This window comes from Pygocentrus nattereri, chromosome 19, assembly GCF_015220715.1.
Source record: "Pygocentrus nattereri isolate fPygNat1 chromosome 19, fPygNat1.pri, whole genome shotgun sequence".
Lineage (NCBI taxonomy): Eukaryota > Metazoa > Chordata > Actinopteri > Characiformes > Serrasalmidae > Pygocentrus > Pygocentrus nattereri.
Genome location: NC_051229.1, coordinates 12,909,025 through 12,924,564, shown reverse-complemented (window position 1 = coordinate 12,924,564; position 15,540 = coordinate 12,909,025). Strand labels below are relative to the sequence as shown.

The 15,540-nt window shown below is 41.0% G+C and overlaps 1 pseudogene; it reads left to right on the top strand.

The window, feature by feature from the left end:
- Positions 1-1,165: 1,165 nt before the first annotated feature.
- LOC119261622 lies at positions 1,166-11,764 on the top strand (annotated as a pseudogene).
- Positions 11,765-15,540: the final 3,776 nt, after the last annotated feature.

Genomic DNA, 15,540 nt, shown 5'->3' with positions numbered 1-15,540 from the left:
ATTCTTTTTTTCAAAATCAAAGACTTTCAAAATGTTTTACACATTTTTACATTTTACATTTACATTTACACATGTTTACACCACGCTGCTCTTGAAAGGTGAGGAAAGGCTATTCACTGTTGGTGGTGCTCTACTGAGCTTGAAGTTGTACTTGGCATGTGTTTAAGCATACTTTTCTCAGATGGCTCCCATGTGAACTGACTGTTATTTAATTGCCACCGGCACTAAATCCTCAACAACTGGACTTAAACTGGACTTGGTGTTGCAAGACTGCCTTGCCCAAAAGGCCACCAGGCTTAGCTGCTGCTAGCTTCGCTTTGGTTCAGAGCACAGCTACAACGACAGCGGGCAGAGAGTTTGGCGGAGCAGCGAGCAGTGGAGATGCATAGAGCTGGACCGGCTGAACATGTGGACAGAGTCCAAAACGTGAGTACAGCTGAAAGATATGGGCAAAACCAGCAATGGGTTCGCGTTGGAGCTAAACCCAAACGACATGCTACATTCAGTTCTTTATTTTCATCCTCCACTCCGGCTAACATAGCACATCCAGCTAATGCTAAAGTTGTTGTTGCTGGGAGATCACAGCACAGACACAGAGGAAATCAGTTCCAGTCACTTCATTTGCAAAACAGATTTGAGCCACTGCAAGACCTCAATGACTTTCCCAATAACAGTCAACATAACCCAGAAAGAACCAGAAGATTCAGCCAATCAGAACATCCCAGGAGAGCCACCAGGCTCCAGGCCGTAGCCACAGCAGACACCCTTGTTTTTGGGGATGACTCTATTCATGGCATGAAAAACAATCAGAAACTCTTAGCTCGATGTGAGCCAAACATGACAGTTTCTGAACTGAATGGGAAGCTTCCAACATTATTGGCTGAATACAGAACAGTGAAACGGATCATTATTCATGCTGGGAAGAATGACATAAGAAAAGAGGAGTCTAAGGTGTTGAAAAGGGACTTTAATGATCTTTTTTCCACACTACTGAAATTAAACATCCAGGCATTCATCAGTGGCCCTCTGCCTGCAGGGGACTGCAATATGTTCTCAAGGCTACTCGCATTAAATGTTTGGCTGCAGAAAACCTGCAGGTCAAATGGTCTGAACTTCATTGACAACTTCAATCTGTTTTTCGGGAAGAGAGAATTCTTCAAATGAGATGGACTGCAAAATAACAAGAGGGGTGTCAAACTCCTGTCAGAAAACTGGTGAAGACACGTCAGCGATAACACCCAATGACACTGTCACCACTACAGAGACACAACATCCTCCCCCCAAAGAGTATGAGGAGTTATCAGATGGGAGCCATGTTGTGCTGTATCAGCTGCCTGAAACACCACAACTGAATAAACAATCCACACCATCCTACATCTCTACCCCGTCCTCCACCTCTTCATCACCTCACCTGAACTTCCCAGAAACCATGGAGTGTTTCTGTGTGATGATATCAGTGGTACATGTTTTCAAAACAAGCATGGACCCTGTGTCCTAATTATCTCTCCCATTCCAGTTCTTATCAGAAGCAGAAAGAACAAGGAGTTTAGGTCAGATACTGTGAATACATCCAACCTGCAGTATGTTGGAGGTAACTCACAGTCTTTGAAACAAAGTGCAGAGGTTATTAAGTTAGCTCTACTAAATATCAGATCTCTTACAAACAAGTCTTATATAATTAATGATTTAACTACAACTCATGGGCTTGATTTTATGCTTTTAACAGAGACATGGTTAAACTCATATAGTGCTGATATTGTGTTAACTGAGACGGCTCCACCAAACTTTAACTTTTTAAATGTTTCACGCACCGGCAAGAAAGGTGGAGGTGTAGCAATGCTGTTTAATGAAGCAGTTACCACTTGGTGATTTCACATCTTTTGAATATTTAGGTGCGATTTTAAAAGGGGCACAAAGAATATTACTAGTAATTGTCTACAGACCTCCAAGGTACAATGCTAATTTTATTGATGACTTCACAGATATGTTATCTTTTATTTCTACTGAATTTGATCATTTTGTTATTGCTGGTGATTTTAACATTCATATTGATAATCACAAGGATAATTACGCCAAAGAACTCTATGATGTACTTGAATCTTTTGAACTTTCTCAGCATGTGACTGGAAGCACACATTGCCATGGTCACACTTTGGATGTGGTTATCTCAAAGGGTCTTAACATTTCAGCCTCTATTAAGGATGTTGCATTGTCTGATCACTACTGTGTATTTTTTGAAATGTGGACTTCAATCCCCAGCAATGCCAGGCAAGTTAGGTTTAAGAAAAGACAGGACAGCTGCACTTTTTGTTACCAAAATGTGCTCTTCACCTTGCCAACCATCAGGCTCTGTTGATACTCTGCTGGAAAGTTTCAACTCAAAAACTGCCAGTGTTTTGGATCAGATTGCACCAGTTAGAGTTAAAACCATGCAATGCAAGCAGAAAGCTCCATGGAGAAATGATCCTGCAGTTCAGCACCAAAAGAGAGAATGCAGAAAGGCTGAGCATAGATGGTGTAAAACCAACCTTCACATACATAAAGAGATTTTCAAAGATAGGCTGCGTGATTACAATAGAATAATGTGCAAAGCTAGACAATCCTTCTTCTCTAGCATTAATAACAATAATGTTAACAATAGCAAAGTGCTTTTCACTATGGTTGACAGACTAACAAACCCACCTACATATATGGCCCCTGAGCTAGTTTCAACTGAGAAATGTAATGAGTTTGCAAAATTTTTTAATACTAAAATCCACACTATCAGACAAGCTATCTGTACGCCTACATCTACCAATGAGGCGATTTTCTCTCCAAAACCACGCAAAAGCATGTTCAACATGTCCCAGTTTAGTGTTATTAATGAAGAAGGTTTAATTGATACAGTGAGTCATCTCAAGTCATCCACTTGCAGTCTTGATACATTAAAAAATTTCTTTTCCTCAATATTAGTTCAAGTTCAAGTTCAAGTTCAAAGTGTTTATTGTCATATGTACAGAGGAAACAAGTTTCCTTATATACAATGAAAGGCTTACTTTGCTCCTCGCTAAGAATGCCAGATATAACATTAAGAATATAAAGAGTATATATACAACCATATATATTAATCAAGAAATAGTTCAATGTATAAATTACAGTGGTATGGGTAAATAGTGCTGTGCCTTGCCGGGAACATGATTATCTGCAGCAGAAATGAGTAGTAAAGTGCGATAGTGCAATTGTAAACATGTGCTACAGTTAAAGTGACAGTAGTTGCAGGTTATTCCTGAGGAAAGAGTTCTTTACCAGTGGGGTACACATCACACGTCTGTACCTAAGTCTGGCAGACCGAAGTGTGAATAGTTATTTCTGGTTCAGAACTCTGATTGCGGTGGGGAAGAAGGAGTTCTTTAGCCTGGAGGTCTTGCACATCATACTCCTATACCTCCGTCCTGAGGGCAGAGGTTTGAACAGACCGTGCTGGGGGTGGGTGGGGTCTTTGATGATGGAGGCAGCTTTCCTTTGGACTCTGTGTTGTAAATGTTCTGCAGAGAGTGCAGTGGAGAATTGGTGATCTTCTCTGCAGTCTTCACCACTCTCTGTAGGCATTTACGATCCATCACGGTCAAGCTGCCGTACCACACGGTGATGCAGCTGGTCAGGAGGCTCTCAATGACGCAGTTGTAGAAGTTGCTGAGGATCACCGGAGACATCCCAAACCTCCTTAGCCTCCTCAGGAAGTACAGCCGCTGTTGAGCCTTTCTGACTAGCTGCTTGGTGTTCAGTGACCATGTGAGGTCTTCACTGATGTGGACACCCAGGTATTTAAAGCTGCTCACCCTCTCCACCTCGAGCTCCCGGATGAAAAGTGGCCGATGAGGTCTCCTCTCCTTCCTCATGTCCACTATCAGCTCCTTTGTCTTGTCCGTGTTGAGGATGAGGTTGTTATCATCACACCATGACACCAGTCTGGTCACCTCCCTCCTGTAGGCTGCTTCATCTCCACCAGTGATACGTCCTATCACTATTAGTGAACATTCTTCAAATAGTAAATTCCTCACTCATGTCAGGTGTATTTCCGAGTGCATTAAAAACTGCAGTTGTGAAGTCTCTCTTGAAAAAGAAAACTCTAGATACAAGCCTGTTAAATAATTATAGACCAATTTCTAATCTACCATTCATTGGAAAAATAATAGAAAAAATTGTCTTCAAGCAAATTATGCACTTTCTGTCCACAAATAGCTGTCTAGACAAATTTCAGTCAGGCTTCCGACCTAATCATAGTACTGAGACTGCACTAATTAAGGTTATCAATGACATTCGCCTAAATACAGACTCAGGAAACATGTCTGTTCTACTACTGCTCGATCTCAGTGCTGCCTTTGACACCATTGACCACAAAATTCTCATAGATAGACTTGAGAACTGGGTTGGACTCTCAGGAACTGTCCTAAAATGGTTCAGTTCATACCTTCAAGGAAGGAACTTCTTTGTGGAAATGGAAGGTAATGTTTCTGAGACTGTGCCAGTGACCTGTGGTGTACCCCAGGGTTCAATTCTTGGGCCACTCTTATTTAATTTATATATGATTCCTCTAGGTGAAATCATGCATACTTATGGGATATCTTACCACAGCTATGCAGATGACACATCTACATGGCTCTCTGCCCAAATGACTACGGTCCCCTAGACTCACTGTGTAAATGCCTTGAGCACATAAACAAATGGATGACACACAACTTTCAGAGATAAAACAGAGATTATTTTATTTGGGAATAGCAATGAAAGACACAGACTAGCTACCTATTCGAGAGGCCTAAAATCTAAAGAACTAGTATGTAACCTTGGTGTACAAATGGACTCTGATCTCACTTTTAACAGTCATGTCAAAGCTGTCACCAAATCAATTTTCTATCACCTCAAAAACATCAACAAAATCAGAGATTTTCTGGCTAAAGCAGACCTGGAGAAACTCATCCACGCCTTTGTTTCTAGTAGGAATGATTACTGTAATGGGCTCCCAACTGGACTCCCAAAAAAGACAATCAAACAGCTTCAGCTGATTCAAAACGCAGCTGCCAGAGTTCTCACTAGGAGTAAAAGAAGGGAGCACATCACTCCTATCCTTAAATCCCTACACTGGATACCAGTATGTTACAGGATAGACTTTAAGGTACTATTACTGGTCTATAAATGTCTTAATGGTGCAGGACCAGTATATTTATTAGATGTGCTCCAGCAATATGAGCCGGGCAGAACTCTCAGATCATCAGGAACTGGTCAGTTAGTGCAGCCTAAGGTAAAAACTAAACACGGAGAGGCGGCATTTAGCTACTACGCTGCTCTGAAATGGAACCACTTGACAGAGAGCATTAGAAGAGCTCCAACACTTAGACACTTTTAAATCCAGAATGAAAACCTTCATGTTTGAGCAGGCCTTTAGCTCAGTTTAACTTTTATCCTGTAACGGCACTCTTATCCTCATTCATTTAACTTCTTTTATATCTATTGTTTTAATCATATTTCTTATTTTATCATACTTTTATTCTAATTTTTTATCTCCTTCTTTTAAATTTGATTAACTTCTTTTAAATCTATTGTTTTAATTATGTTTTTTAATTTTTTTTATTTACATAAATTTTATTTTATTTACATTAATTACATTTTTCTGTATTTTTTCATTTGTAAAGCACTTTGAATGACCGTTGTGTATGAAAGGTGCTATATAAATAAACTTGCCTTGCCTTGCCTTTAGCCTAGTGTTCACCTGTTGCAGTGCCATAGATGGGTTTCAAACAGCACGGTTCCTATCATACTCCAGAAGAATCGCAATATCTTGCCATAGCTGCCAAACAGGACAAAGAGTTGATCTCCACACTTTCATCAATTGTGACACTAAATACAGCACAGTCTTTCAGTCCAGTCACTTGCTGTTCCCTCATGTACCAGTGATACAGCGCTGAACAGTTCACGCCTAAACAGGCATTTCTTTAATCCCAGCTATGAAATTATCCTTCTCCGGTAAACCATCAAACAAATCACCCACTGCACATAATGCTTCTTTAATGTATCCTCCGTCTGTGAAGTGTTTACCATGTTTAGTAATGTACTGGGCTACACTGTATTGTCAAAAGTATTCACTCGCATCAAAAATATGAAGTTTCCTCCTCACCTTTACTGTTCCTGTTAGTTTATCGCCCTCCCAAACCTGCTGCTAACTTCTTGTCTGAACTTAATTAACTCCTCACAATCATCTCATCTCTTTGCTCTGCCATAATTGTGCTTGGTGACTTCAATATCCATGTTGATACTGAATGCTTTCACATCTGAGTTCCTTTCAGCTTTAGAGTGTTTTAACTTGATGCAGCATGTTGGTTTTCCAACTCACACTCATGGTCATACTCTTGATTTACTCTGCTCTCCTGGTTTGAATGATATCTCTGTCTCACTCATTTTGATCTGCACATCAAATTCCTCACCAAGACTGCAAAGACGTTCCTGTCTGATAAAGATGCCAAAACTCTGGTTCATGCCTTCATATGTCCCGCATTGACTATTGTAACTCCCTCTTTGTTGGTCTCTCTGTAAAGTTTATCCAAAAGTTACAGTACATTCAGAACTCTGCAGCTAGAGTGCTCACCCACACTAAGCGTTCAGCTCATGTCACCCCCATTCTCTCCCATCTACACTGGCTACCGGTCCCGTCCCGTATAAAGTTTAAAATCTTACTTCTCACTTTCAAAGCTTTACATAACCTTGCTCCCCCCTACCTCAGAGAACTGCTGACCTCTTACACTCCCACTCGCTCTCTCAGATCTTCTAGTAATAACTTACTTGCTGTTCCACGCACCAGATTTTCCACCTTGGGAGGGAGGTCCTTTAGTGCCATGGCCCCCAAACTCTGGAATTCTCTTCCTCAATCCCTCAGGGAGGCTCTTCTATTTCTTCTTTTAAATCTGACTTAAAATGTGCATTAAACAGAAAAGTCTTTTCTTCCTCCTCCTCTGTATAGTGTTTTTTTTTTTTGCTATGTGAAGTGACCTTGTATTTGTGAAAGGCGCTAAATAAATGTAATTTATTATTTATTATTATTCTATTGGGTTGAGGTCAGGACTCTGTGCAGGCCAGTCAAGTTCTTGTGCACTGGTGTACAGTCATGTTGAAACAGGAAGGGGGCATCCTCAAACTGTTCCCACAAAGTTGTGAGTATGAAATTGTCCAAAATCTCTTGGTCTGCTGAAGCATTAAGAGTTCCTTTCACTGGAATTAAGGGGCCAAGCCCAACTCCTGAAGAACAACCCAACACCTTAATCCCCCTTCCTCCAACCTTTACACTTGGCACAATGTAGTTATACAAATTGCACATCTCCACTGCTGTAGTGGTGTTCAACACTTCGCATTGCGCTTGGTGATGTAAGGGTTGGATGCAGCTGCACAGCCTTGGAAACTCATTCCACAAAGCTTTCCCGCACAGTTCTTGATCTAATCTGAAGGCCACATGAAGTTTGGAGGTCTGTAGCGATTGACTCGGCAGAAAGTTGGTGACCTCTGCGCTTACCCCACGCTGTCATTTTATGTGGCCTACTACATCATGGCTGAGTTCCTGTCATTCCCAATCGCTTCCACTTTGTTATAATACCACTGACAGTTGACTGTGGAATATTTAGTAGCGAGGAAATTTCATGACTGGACTTCTATTACGGTACCATGCTGAAATTCACTGAAATTCAGCTTCTGAGAGCGACCCATTCTTTCACTGTTTGTAGAAGTAGTCTGCAGGCCTAGGTGCTTGGTTTTATACCTGTGGCCATGGAAGTGATTGAAACACCTGAATTCAGTGATTTGGATGGGTGAGTGAATACTTCTGGAAATATTGTGTGTCAGCTCAGCTAAAGGTACTAGCACGTGTAAGATAAATTTGAACTTGATGTCTATCAGCGGTCACACGGCAACACATTCTGCAGCAGCACTTAACTTCATGATGCTACAGGATGCTGCACAGTACAACATTGCCACTGTGTGGTGACCTTCAAACCTACAGCTCATCATGTGCATGTGCAAAGCCTTCTGTGCACCCATCGATGCCTCAGCTGAGCCATTTTGTTTGGTAAATCTGGCCCATAGTATTTGGTGCAATACAACTGCAAGTATATTTCATGGTCAGCTGGCTTGTATTCATACAAAATAAAGGCTCAATATATTTTTTGTATTTATTTTGTCTAGGTGGCAAACCAGCCATTAGGGGTGTACTTTGTGTACTTCTGGCGCCGGTCCCAAGCCCAGATAAATGGTGAGGGTTGCGTCAGGAAGGGCATCCGGCGTAAAACTTCTGCCAAAACTATCATGCAGATCACATATATGATTGCCATACCGGATCGGTCGAGGCCCAGGTTAACAACGACCGCCTCCGGTGCTGTTGACCAGCAGGCGTGCCAGTGGAAATTGGACTACTGTAGGTCGAAGTCCATCAAAGAGGAGAGGAGGAAGGCGGGTTAGAAGGCAGCGAGAGAGAAGGAAAGACAGGAGTGTGGAGGTTAGAGTAGGGACTCTGAACATAGGGACAATGACTGGTAAAGGCAGAGAGCTTGCAGACATGATGGAGAGAAGGAAGGTAGATATTCTGTGTGTCCAGGAGACCAGATGGAAAGGAAGCAAGGCCAGGAACATTGGAGGTGAATTCAAACTGTTCCATCACAGTGTAGAGAGGAAGAGAAATGGAGTAGGGATAATCCTAAAGAAACAGCTTGTGAAAAGTGTTCTGGATGTAAAGAGAGTGTCAGACAGTTGACACTGTTGATGGTATATTTTTGAATGTGGTCAGTCCATATGCACCACAGGTTGGTTGTCAGTTAGAGGAGAAAGAGGAATTTTGGAGTAAGATGGATGAAGTGGTAGATGGTGTCCCTAGACAGGAGAGATTAGTGATTGGTGCAGACTTCAATGTAAATGTTGGTGAAGGAAACAGAGGGGATGAAGAGGTGCTGGGTATGTATGGTGTGAAAGACAGAAATGCAGAAGGTATGATGGTTGTAGATTTTGCAAAGAGAATGGAAATGGCTGTGGTGAACACGTATTTTCAGAAGAGGGAAGAACACGGTGACATACAAGAGTGGAGGGAGGTGCACACAGGTGGAGAGGAATGAAGGTCAGTAGAGACAAGACAGAATACATGTGTGTGAATGAGAGGGAGGCCGGTGGAAAGGTGAAGATGCACGGAGTAGAGGTCATAAAGATGGATGACTTCAAATATCTTGGGTCAACCATCCAGAGCAATGGACAGTGCAAAAAAGAGGTGAGGAAGAAGTTGCAGGCAGGATGGAGTGGGTGGAGACGGATGTCAGGGCTGATGTGTGACAGAAGGATAGCAGCAAGAGTGAAAGGGAAGGTTTACAAGACAGTAGTGCGTCCTGCTATTATGTATGGTTTGAAGACTGTGGCTCTGTCTAAAAGACAGGAGGCTGAGCTGGAGGTGGCGGAGATGAAGATGCTGAGATTTTCGTTGGGAGTGACAAGGATGGACAAGATTAGAAATTAGCAGATCAGAGGGACCATGAAGGTGGAGCAGTTTGGAGATAAAGCCAGAGAGGCCAGGTTGAGATGGTTTGGACATGTGTTGAGGAGGAATAGTGGATATATTGGGCAAAGAATGTTGGAGATGGAGCTGCCGGGTAGAAGGAGAAGAGGTAGACCTCAGAGAAGGTTTATGGATGTAGTGAAGGTGGACATGGAGATGGTTGATGTGAAAGTAGAGGAGGCAATGGATAGGGCAAGATGGAGGCAGATGGTCCGCTGTGGCGACCCCTAAAGTGAGCAGCCGAAAGAAGAAGAAGAAGCAGACTTGTTATTGGCACTGTGGATAGGGCTGCCCACCACTCCAGGCAAGTGTGCTCACTGCCCCCTAGTGTGTGTTTATCTTCACTAGTGTGTGTATGTGATGTTTCACTTCACGGATGGGTTAAATGCGGAGGTGGAAATTACCTGGTTGTGGGATTAAAAAAGTATCACTTAAGCTTCTGTACCTTCTTAAGACACTGCAGTTATCATTTATTTTTCATCTTGAGATATTTTGTATTTAAAAATGTAAGTGTTTATTGATGATGTGATTCCTGTCACGATTGGCCCCTCCCAGACCTGTGCATGTGTTCCTGTTTTGGTTTAGCCCCCTTGTCTCGTGACTCCCCCCCTGATTGTCTTCTGACTGTTTTCCACCTGTTTTCCATGTGTATTTAAGCCCTGTGTTTGCCCTTTGTCCTTGCTGGTCTTTGTTTGTTCTTTGAATCTCTGTCTGTGTTGTTGGTTGCACTGGTGTTTGTTTGATTCTGGTTTGTCTGGTCCCCGATCTATCCATGTTGGCTCATTGACCCTGGACCGTTTTGAGCATGACCCTGGATTTGCCCATGATCAGTTGATTATCTCAACATGTGTGTCCGCCTCCTCACTCCCCGTTACAATTCAATGATTTTCTTGCTGATTTAGAATTTAAAGCTACACTATGTAAGGATTTTGTTAAATTTGAGAGATGTAGCCTTACTGAGTAAAGAGATAAAAACATGCTAATACAAAGTCTGTGTGCTGCTGTGATTTGCCCAGTAAAGCCTGAAATAATATTTTACAAGTCAGAGATGTTGGTTTGGGTTTAGCAGAGGTTTTTTAGACCACACATCCTCATGTATTAACAACATGTGCAGACTGAACAAAGACAGTCCGGCTCAATGTTTAGATATCAGATGCATATACTGATGAAGATATGATGAGCATAGTAAATCATTTACTCACATATTATTATTATTATTATTATGCAACAAAAGCAGCTAGAAGCCCATTTTTCATGTATGCAATAGAAATACTTCAAGCAACAAGCACAACCCTATCAGCCCATTTCAGTGTATAGTGTTGTGACTCCCATCTGTAGTTGTATCACATAATAATCTTCTCCTTCCTCCTATCTTTCCTCTGAAGTAGTTCTACAGTAATGCTGAATTAATTGGCTTCTGTTCTGCAGATTCTGAGAGCCTGAAGACACTGAAGAATTTAGCTGTAAGACGTGGAGGATCTCTCACTATTCCATGTTTATATGATGAGAAATACAAATCAAACCGTAAATACTGGTGTAAAGGGAGGGACTGGATCAACTGTAAAATAGTAGCCTATTGAAACACAAGTGGAAGAACATCAGTTACTGATCATCCAACCCAGAATATGTTTATTGTGGAACTGAAGAGCCTCCAAGACTCTGACTCTGGATATTATTGGTGTGCTGTGGAAATTAGTGGCGGATCAGATGACAGTGATTATGTGTACCTGACGGTCAGTTCAGGTAAGACGTCTCACTGTGTGAAGTAGAATCTGTTCACTGTAACTTAGACGTGTTATTTATGATGGAGGATGTATTTATACGACTCATTCTCTGTCTCTTTATTCAGATCCTGCTGTGTCAGTGATAAACAGCAGAGTGAGTGGTCAGGAAGGGGGCAGTGTCAGTGTCCAGTGTCTCTACAGTGCTGAATATAAGAAGGAAAACAGGAATTGGTGCAGATTTAAAGACAAGAGGTGTTTTTTATGGGTGAGGACTACCACATCCCAGAATTCAGCAGTGCTGGTCACTGACTATGGAAAAGGCTCTGTCAGTGTGGAGATGAGTGGTCTGCAGAAGAGTGATGCTGGCTGGTACTGGTTCAGTGCAGGAGATGTGGGGGTTATTGTTCACCTCACTGTCACTGAAAGACCTTCAAGTAAGATCACGTATCAGAAATACTGTTCATACCTGCTGATCATCAAGCTGTAATGTTGTTCCACTCACACCACTTTGTTTCTTCTCTCTTCTTCTCTTATGTTAGAAACAGCTGTGACTACAACTTTAAGCAGTCAGGAAACTCAGGAAAGTATGACCACTCCAGGTATGGTCACTCCTGTGCCTCTCGTTGTTACACAGGGCTCGAGTGCTGTTGGCAGCAGCCAATTTCTCTCTCTCTCTCTCTCTCTCTCTCTCTCTCTCTCTCTCTCTATCTCTCTCTCTCTCTCTCTCTCTGTGTGTGTGTATATATATATTATGAGAGAGAGAGAGACTTGTTGTCAGATCAAAACCTCATATTTCCAAAATGGTAGGTTTACGGGAGAACGAAAAAACATACTGTACTTTTAATGTAAGACAATGGAACCAGATGTTTTTCCAAGTAATTTTAGGTCATTTCTGTTGGTTCAATCTTCATGAAATTTACACACAATATATAGGACCACAAGTACTTTGAAATCATGTCAAAAACTGAAAAATGACAAAAATAGAGATACAACGTGTATATTTTATTACACAGACAGATATGATAAGAATATTATATTTATATATATTACATGTATTATTATTATTATTATTATTATTATTACTATTACTACTATTTCATATGGCGTGACTGACAGCTTTCAGAATCTATTAACTTTTCATTTCTTTATTCCTTTCTCTACAGAGGAAACTACATATTCTGGCACTGAGAAACCCAAGTGAGTAGAAAACCATATTAAAAATACTGAAGAGAATGAGTCACTATTGGTCAGTACTTATGGTGCATTTTTTGCATATTAATTGCCACATCAATACTAAGCAGACTCGTGCTGTTAAAATACATCACATTATTTATCTAAATTTATCTAAAATTATCACAATATTGCATTTAGAAAAAATGCTACCACATCATAAAAGTTAAGATACAACATGATATAACAAGAATTCTAATTCTTAACAGTGAGCTATGACGCGTTTGGAAAACCTTTCATTTATTGCTGACTGTTACTGACTGACAGGCCCTGCTTATTCTCTGCAGATAGACTGAATGTTATAATCATTTACATGCAGAAATGAAAGCATCACAGACTATAAGGGATGCATTTGTAAGGGATTAGTCTGTCGCCACCACCTGCCAGCAAAGAGCACACTATTGTAGCTTCTGCTTTTTTGGCCTTTTCTGCTATTTTCTCACTCCCAGTCTTATGAGTGTAACTGCTCTTGCTGTCTGAACCCCCCAGTGACGCAGTGATAACACATTATAGAATCTGTCATCACCACCACAAGATATAAACTGACAGTCTGATACCTCAGTTTGTGAATTTATACAGGTGGTGATTTATTCCTGCTTTGTTTTGTGTTTCAGAGAGTCACAGCAGTTCTGTCTTTCACACAACTGAATGATTCCACAAACTCTGAGATCCTGGAGGTGTCGATAATTAAGAAGCTACAACACTGCAGCTTTTGCATCTGAGCTTCTGTTGTGGGCAACAGGTTCATCAGCACTGTCAGTTTAGAACGTATTTCTTCATCTTCTTGCGTCATGAGCTCCTGTTTTGACTGCTGTTTCTGCTTTTATTGGTCTCTGTGAACAAACTCCAACCCAGACAGGGGTGCAACTACATACTTTCTGAGGTGGATGCAAACATATTATCGGCGTCCCCCCCCCCAAAACCCCGCCCCCCCATGCTAAACCCCGACCCCGCCGTCTATGTGTCCAGATCTCACTTATTCATGCACTTATACAATACAAGACAAATATTGTACACTTTTATTGTGTTATTTCATCACATATTATAGCAGATGATCATCTCAAATATCACAAACAAAAAACACATTTTTACTTTAGTATGTAACAGCAAATCTGAACAACAGCCTGGACTCTACATAAGATTTTTAACAAGAGTTTTAACTAAATCGTTACCTTTCGTGCTTTTGCACTTGCCCATTTGTCAAGAATACTATCAAATGAAATAGACTGCACCACATTGCTTTCAATTGAGATCACTGCTAACTGGGTCAAGCGATCATTGTTCATACTCGAATGAAGGTATGTTTTGATAAGCTTCAGCTTGCTAAGGGATCTCTCGGCAGATGAAACGGTCAGAGGCATGGTCAGGAATACTCTAAGGGCTACTGTCAAATTTGGAAACACCAAATCAAGATTCTCTTTTATGAGGATGCCGAGCATTTACAACTTAAAGTGACTGAAAAAAATTAAAATTAAAATCAAATATTTAAGCAGGCAAGCTAAAATAAGGAACTTTATAAACAGAATACAAATTAAATGGTAAGAGCATAAAACAAGCAATGAGGATTTAATTAAGAAGAAATAAAATAATTCAGAATAAACTGATAAGTGGACAGGCTAAAATGTAACGCAATAAAATAGAGATTAATAATTAGAATAATAAAATATAAGCACAAAGAAAGAGGGTTAAAACACCAAGTTTATATAAAAAAGTAAATTATGGAAATAAAATAAACAGTAAAACAGAAGACAGAATAAATAAAAGGAAGAAATGAATGAAATAAAAAGGTAAAAGGCAAAAAGTATGGAATAAAATAAATAAAAAGGTAAAACAGAAAATTAAATAAATAGAAGGACAAAATAAATAAAAATGTAAAGGAAAACTCAACTAAAACAGTTACAGGCTGAATGTGTCTGAATGTGGCTAAAAACTAAGAGTTTAAGATGATTTAGTGACACCAGCGAGCTGAGCTTTAGACCAGGCTGCCACGGTTAGGATATTAACTAGAATGTTGACTAGCTAGGTCAGCTAGCTAAACAGGCTACTATAAAGAGCTATGGCTTGACTAATGTCACTCGTTTTGAAGTTAAACCGAGAAAATAACCAGTTCAGGGTTAATCAGGTCGTAGCTGGAGAACCAAGTTTAGCTTTAACGTTAGCTTGCTGCCTCACTGCTACCATTCATCGGGCTGGCTGGGTAATATTAATATGGCTAGCCTTAGCTAGCACAGTAACATACATCTTAAACTGAAAAGGCGATCTCTTCTGATTGTGTGAATCTATTCACGGTGAAGTGCGGGATCTTTGGGGAAACTATGGAAGGTTTGACCTCTATTAGATTCTTTTATTTTTGAATAAGTGCATTTGGGAAGGCAGCAGTGAGGCAGCTTTGCTAGAACCCAGTGGTCCAATGCTACTTTGTCTACTTTGGTAGACAAAGGTGACGTAGGTGAATAAAGCGTAGAAACTGACCAACCTGCTGTCTTTCAACCACTTTGAGAAGCTTTTCTTCATCCCTACAACATCTTTTTCTCTCTCCCTCTTCCGTTTTCTGTTTTGTGCCCCGGAGAGCTTTTTTTTCTGTCCCTCCATCCTGAACACCCTGCAGGTGCTTGCGCCACGACGGGGAAAAATAAAAAATAAAAAAATAAAATCACATGCCTTGACGCGTTCCCTATGGGGCGCGTTCTCAAGCGCCTGTGTTTGGGAGCAAATGACAGGAGGGTAGGGGACGGAGTGGATGGGCGCCTGATTAGTGCTGTGCTGTTTTTTTGATGTGTATTATCATACTTGAACAAACAGCTCTTACAGAAAATGCAGACTAGAAATAATTTTCCGGCATCGTTTTGGCGCCCCTCTAGTGCAGCGCCCATATGCGCCGCATACGCTGCATACCCCCTTTTTGCGCCACTGAACCCAGACTACACACTAAAATCTCAGCCAGTAGAGTCTCACTTAAACCCAGCAATCAGTTCACGTCACCACTATTCTCTATTAACTGCAACGGTTCCTCTCATCCCAAATTTAGTATAT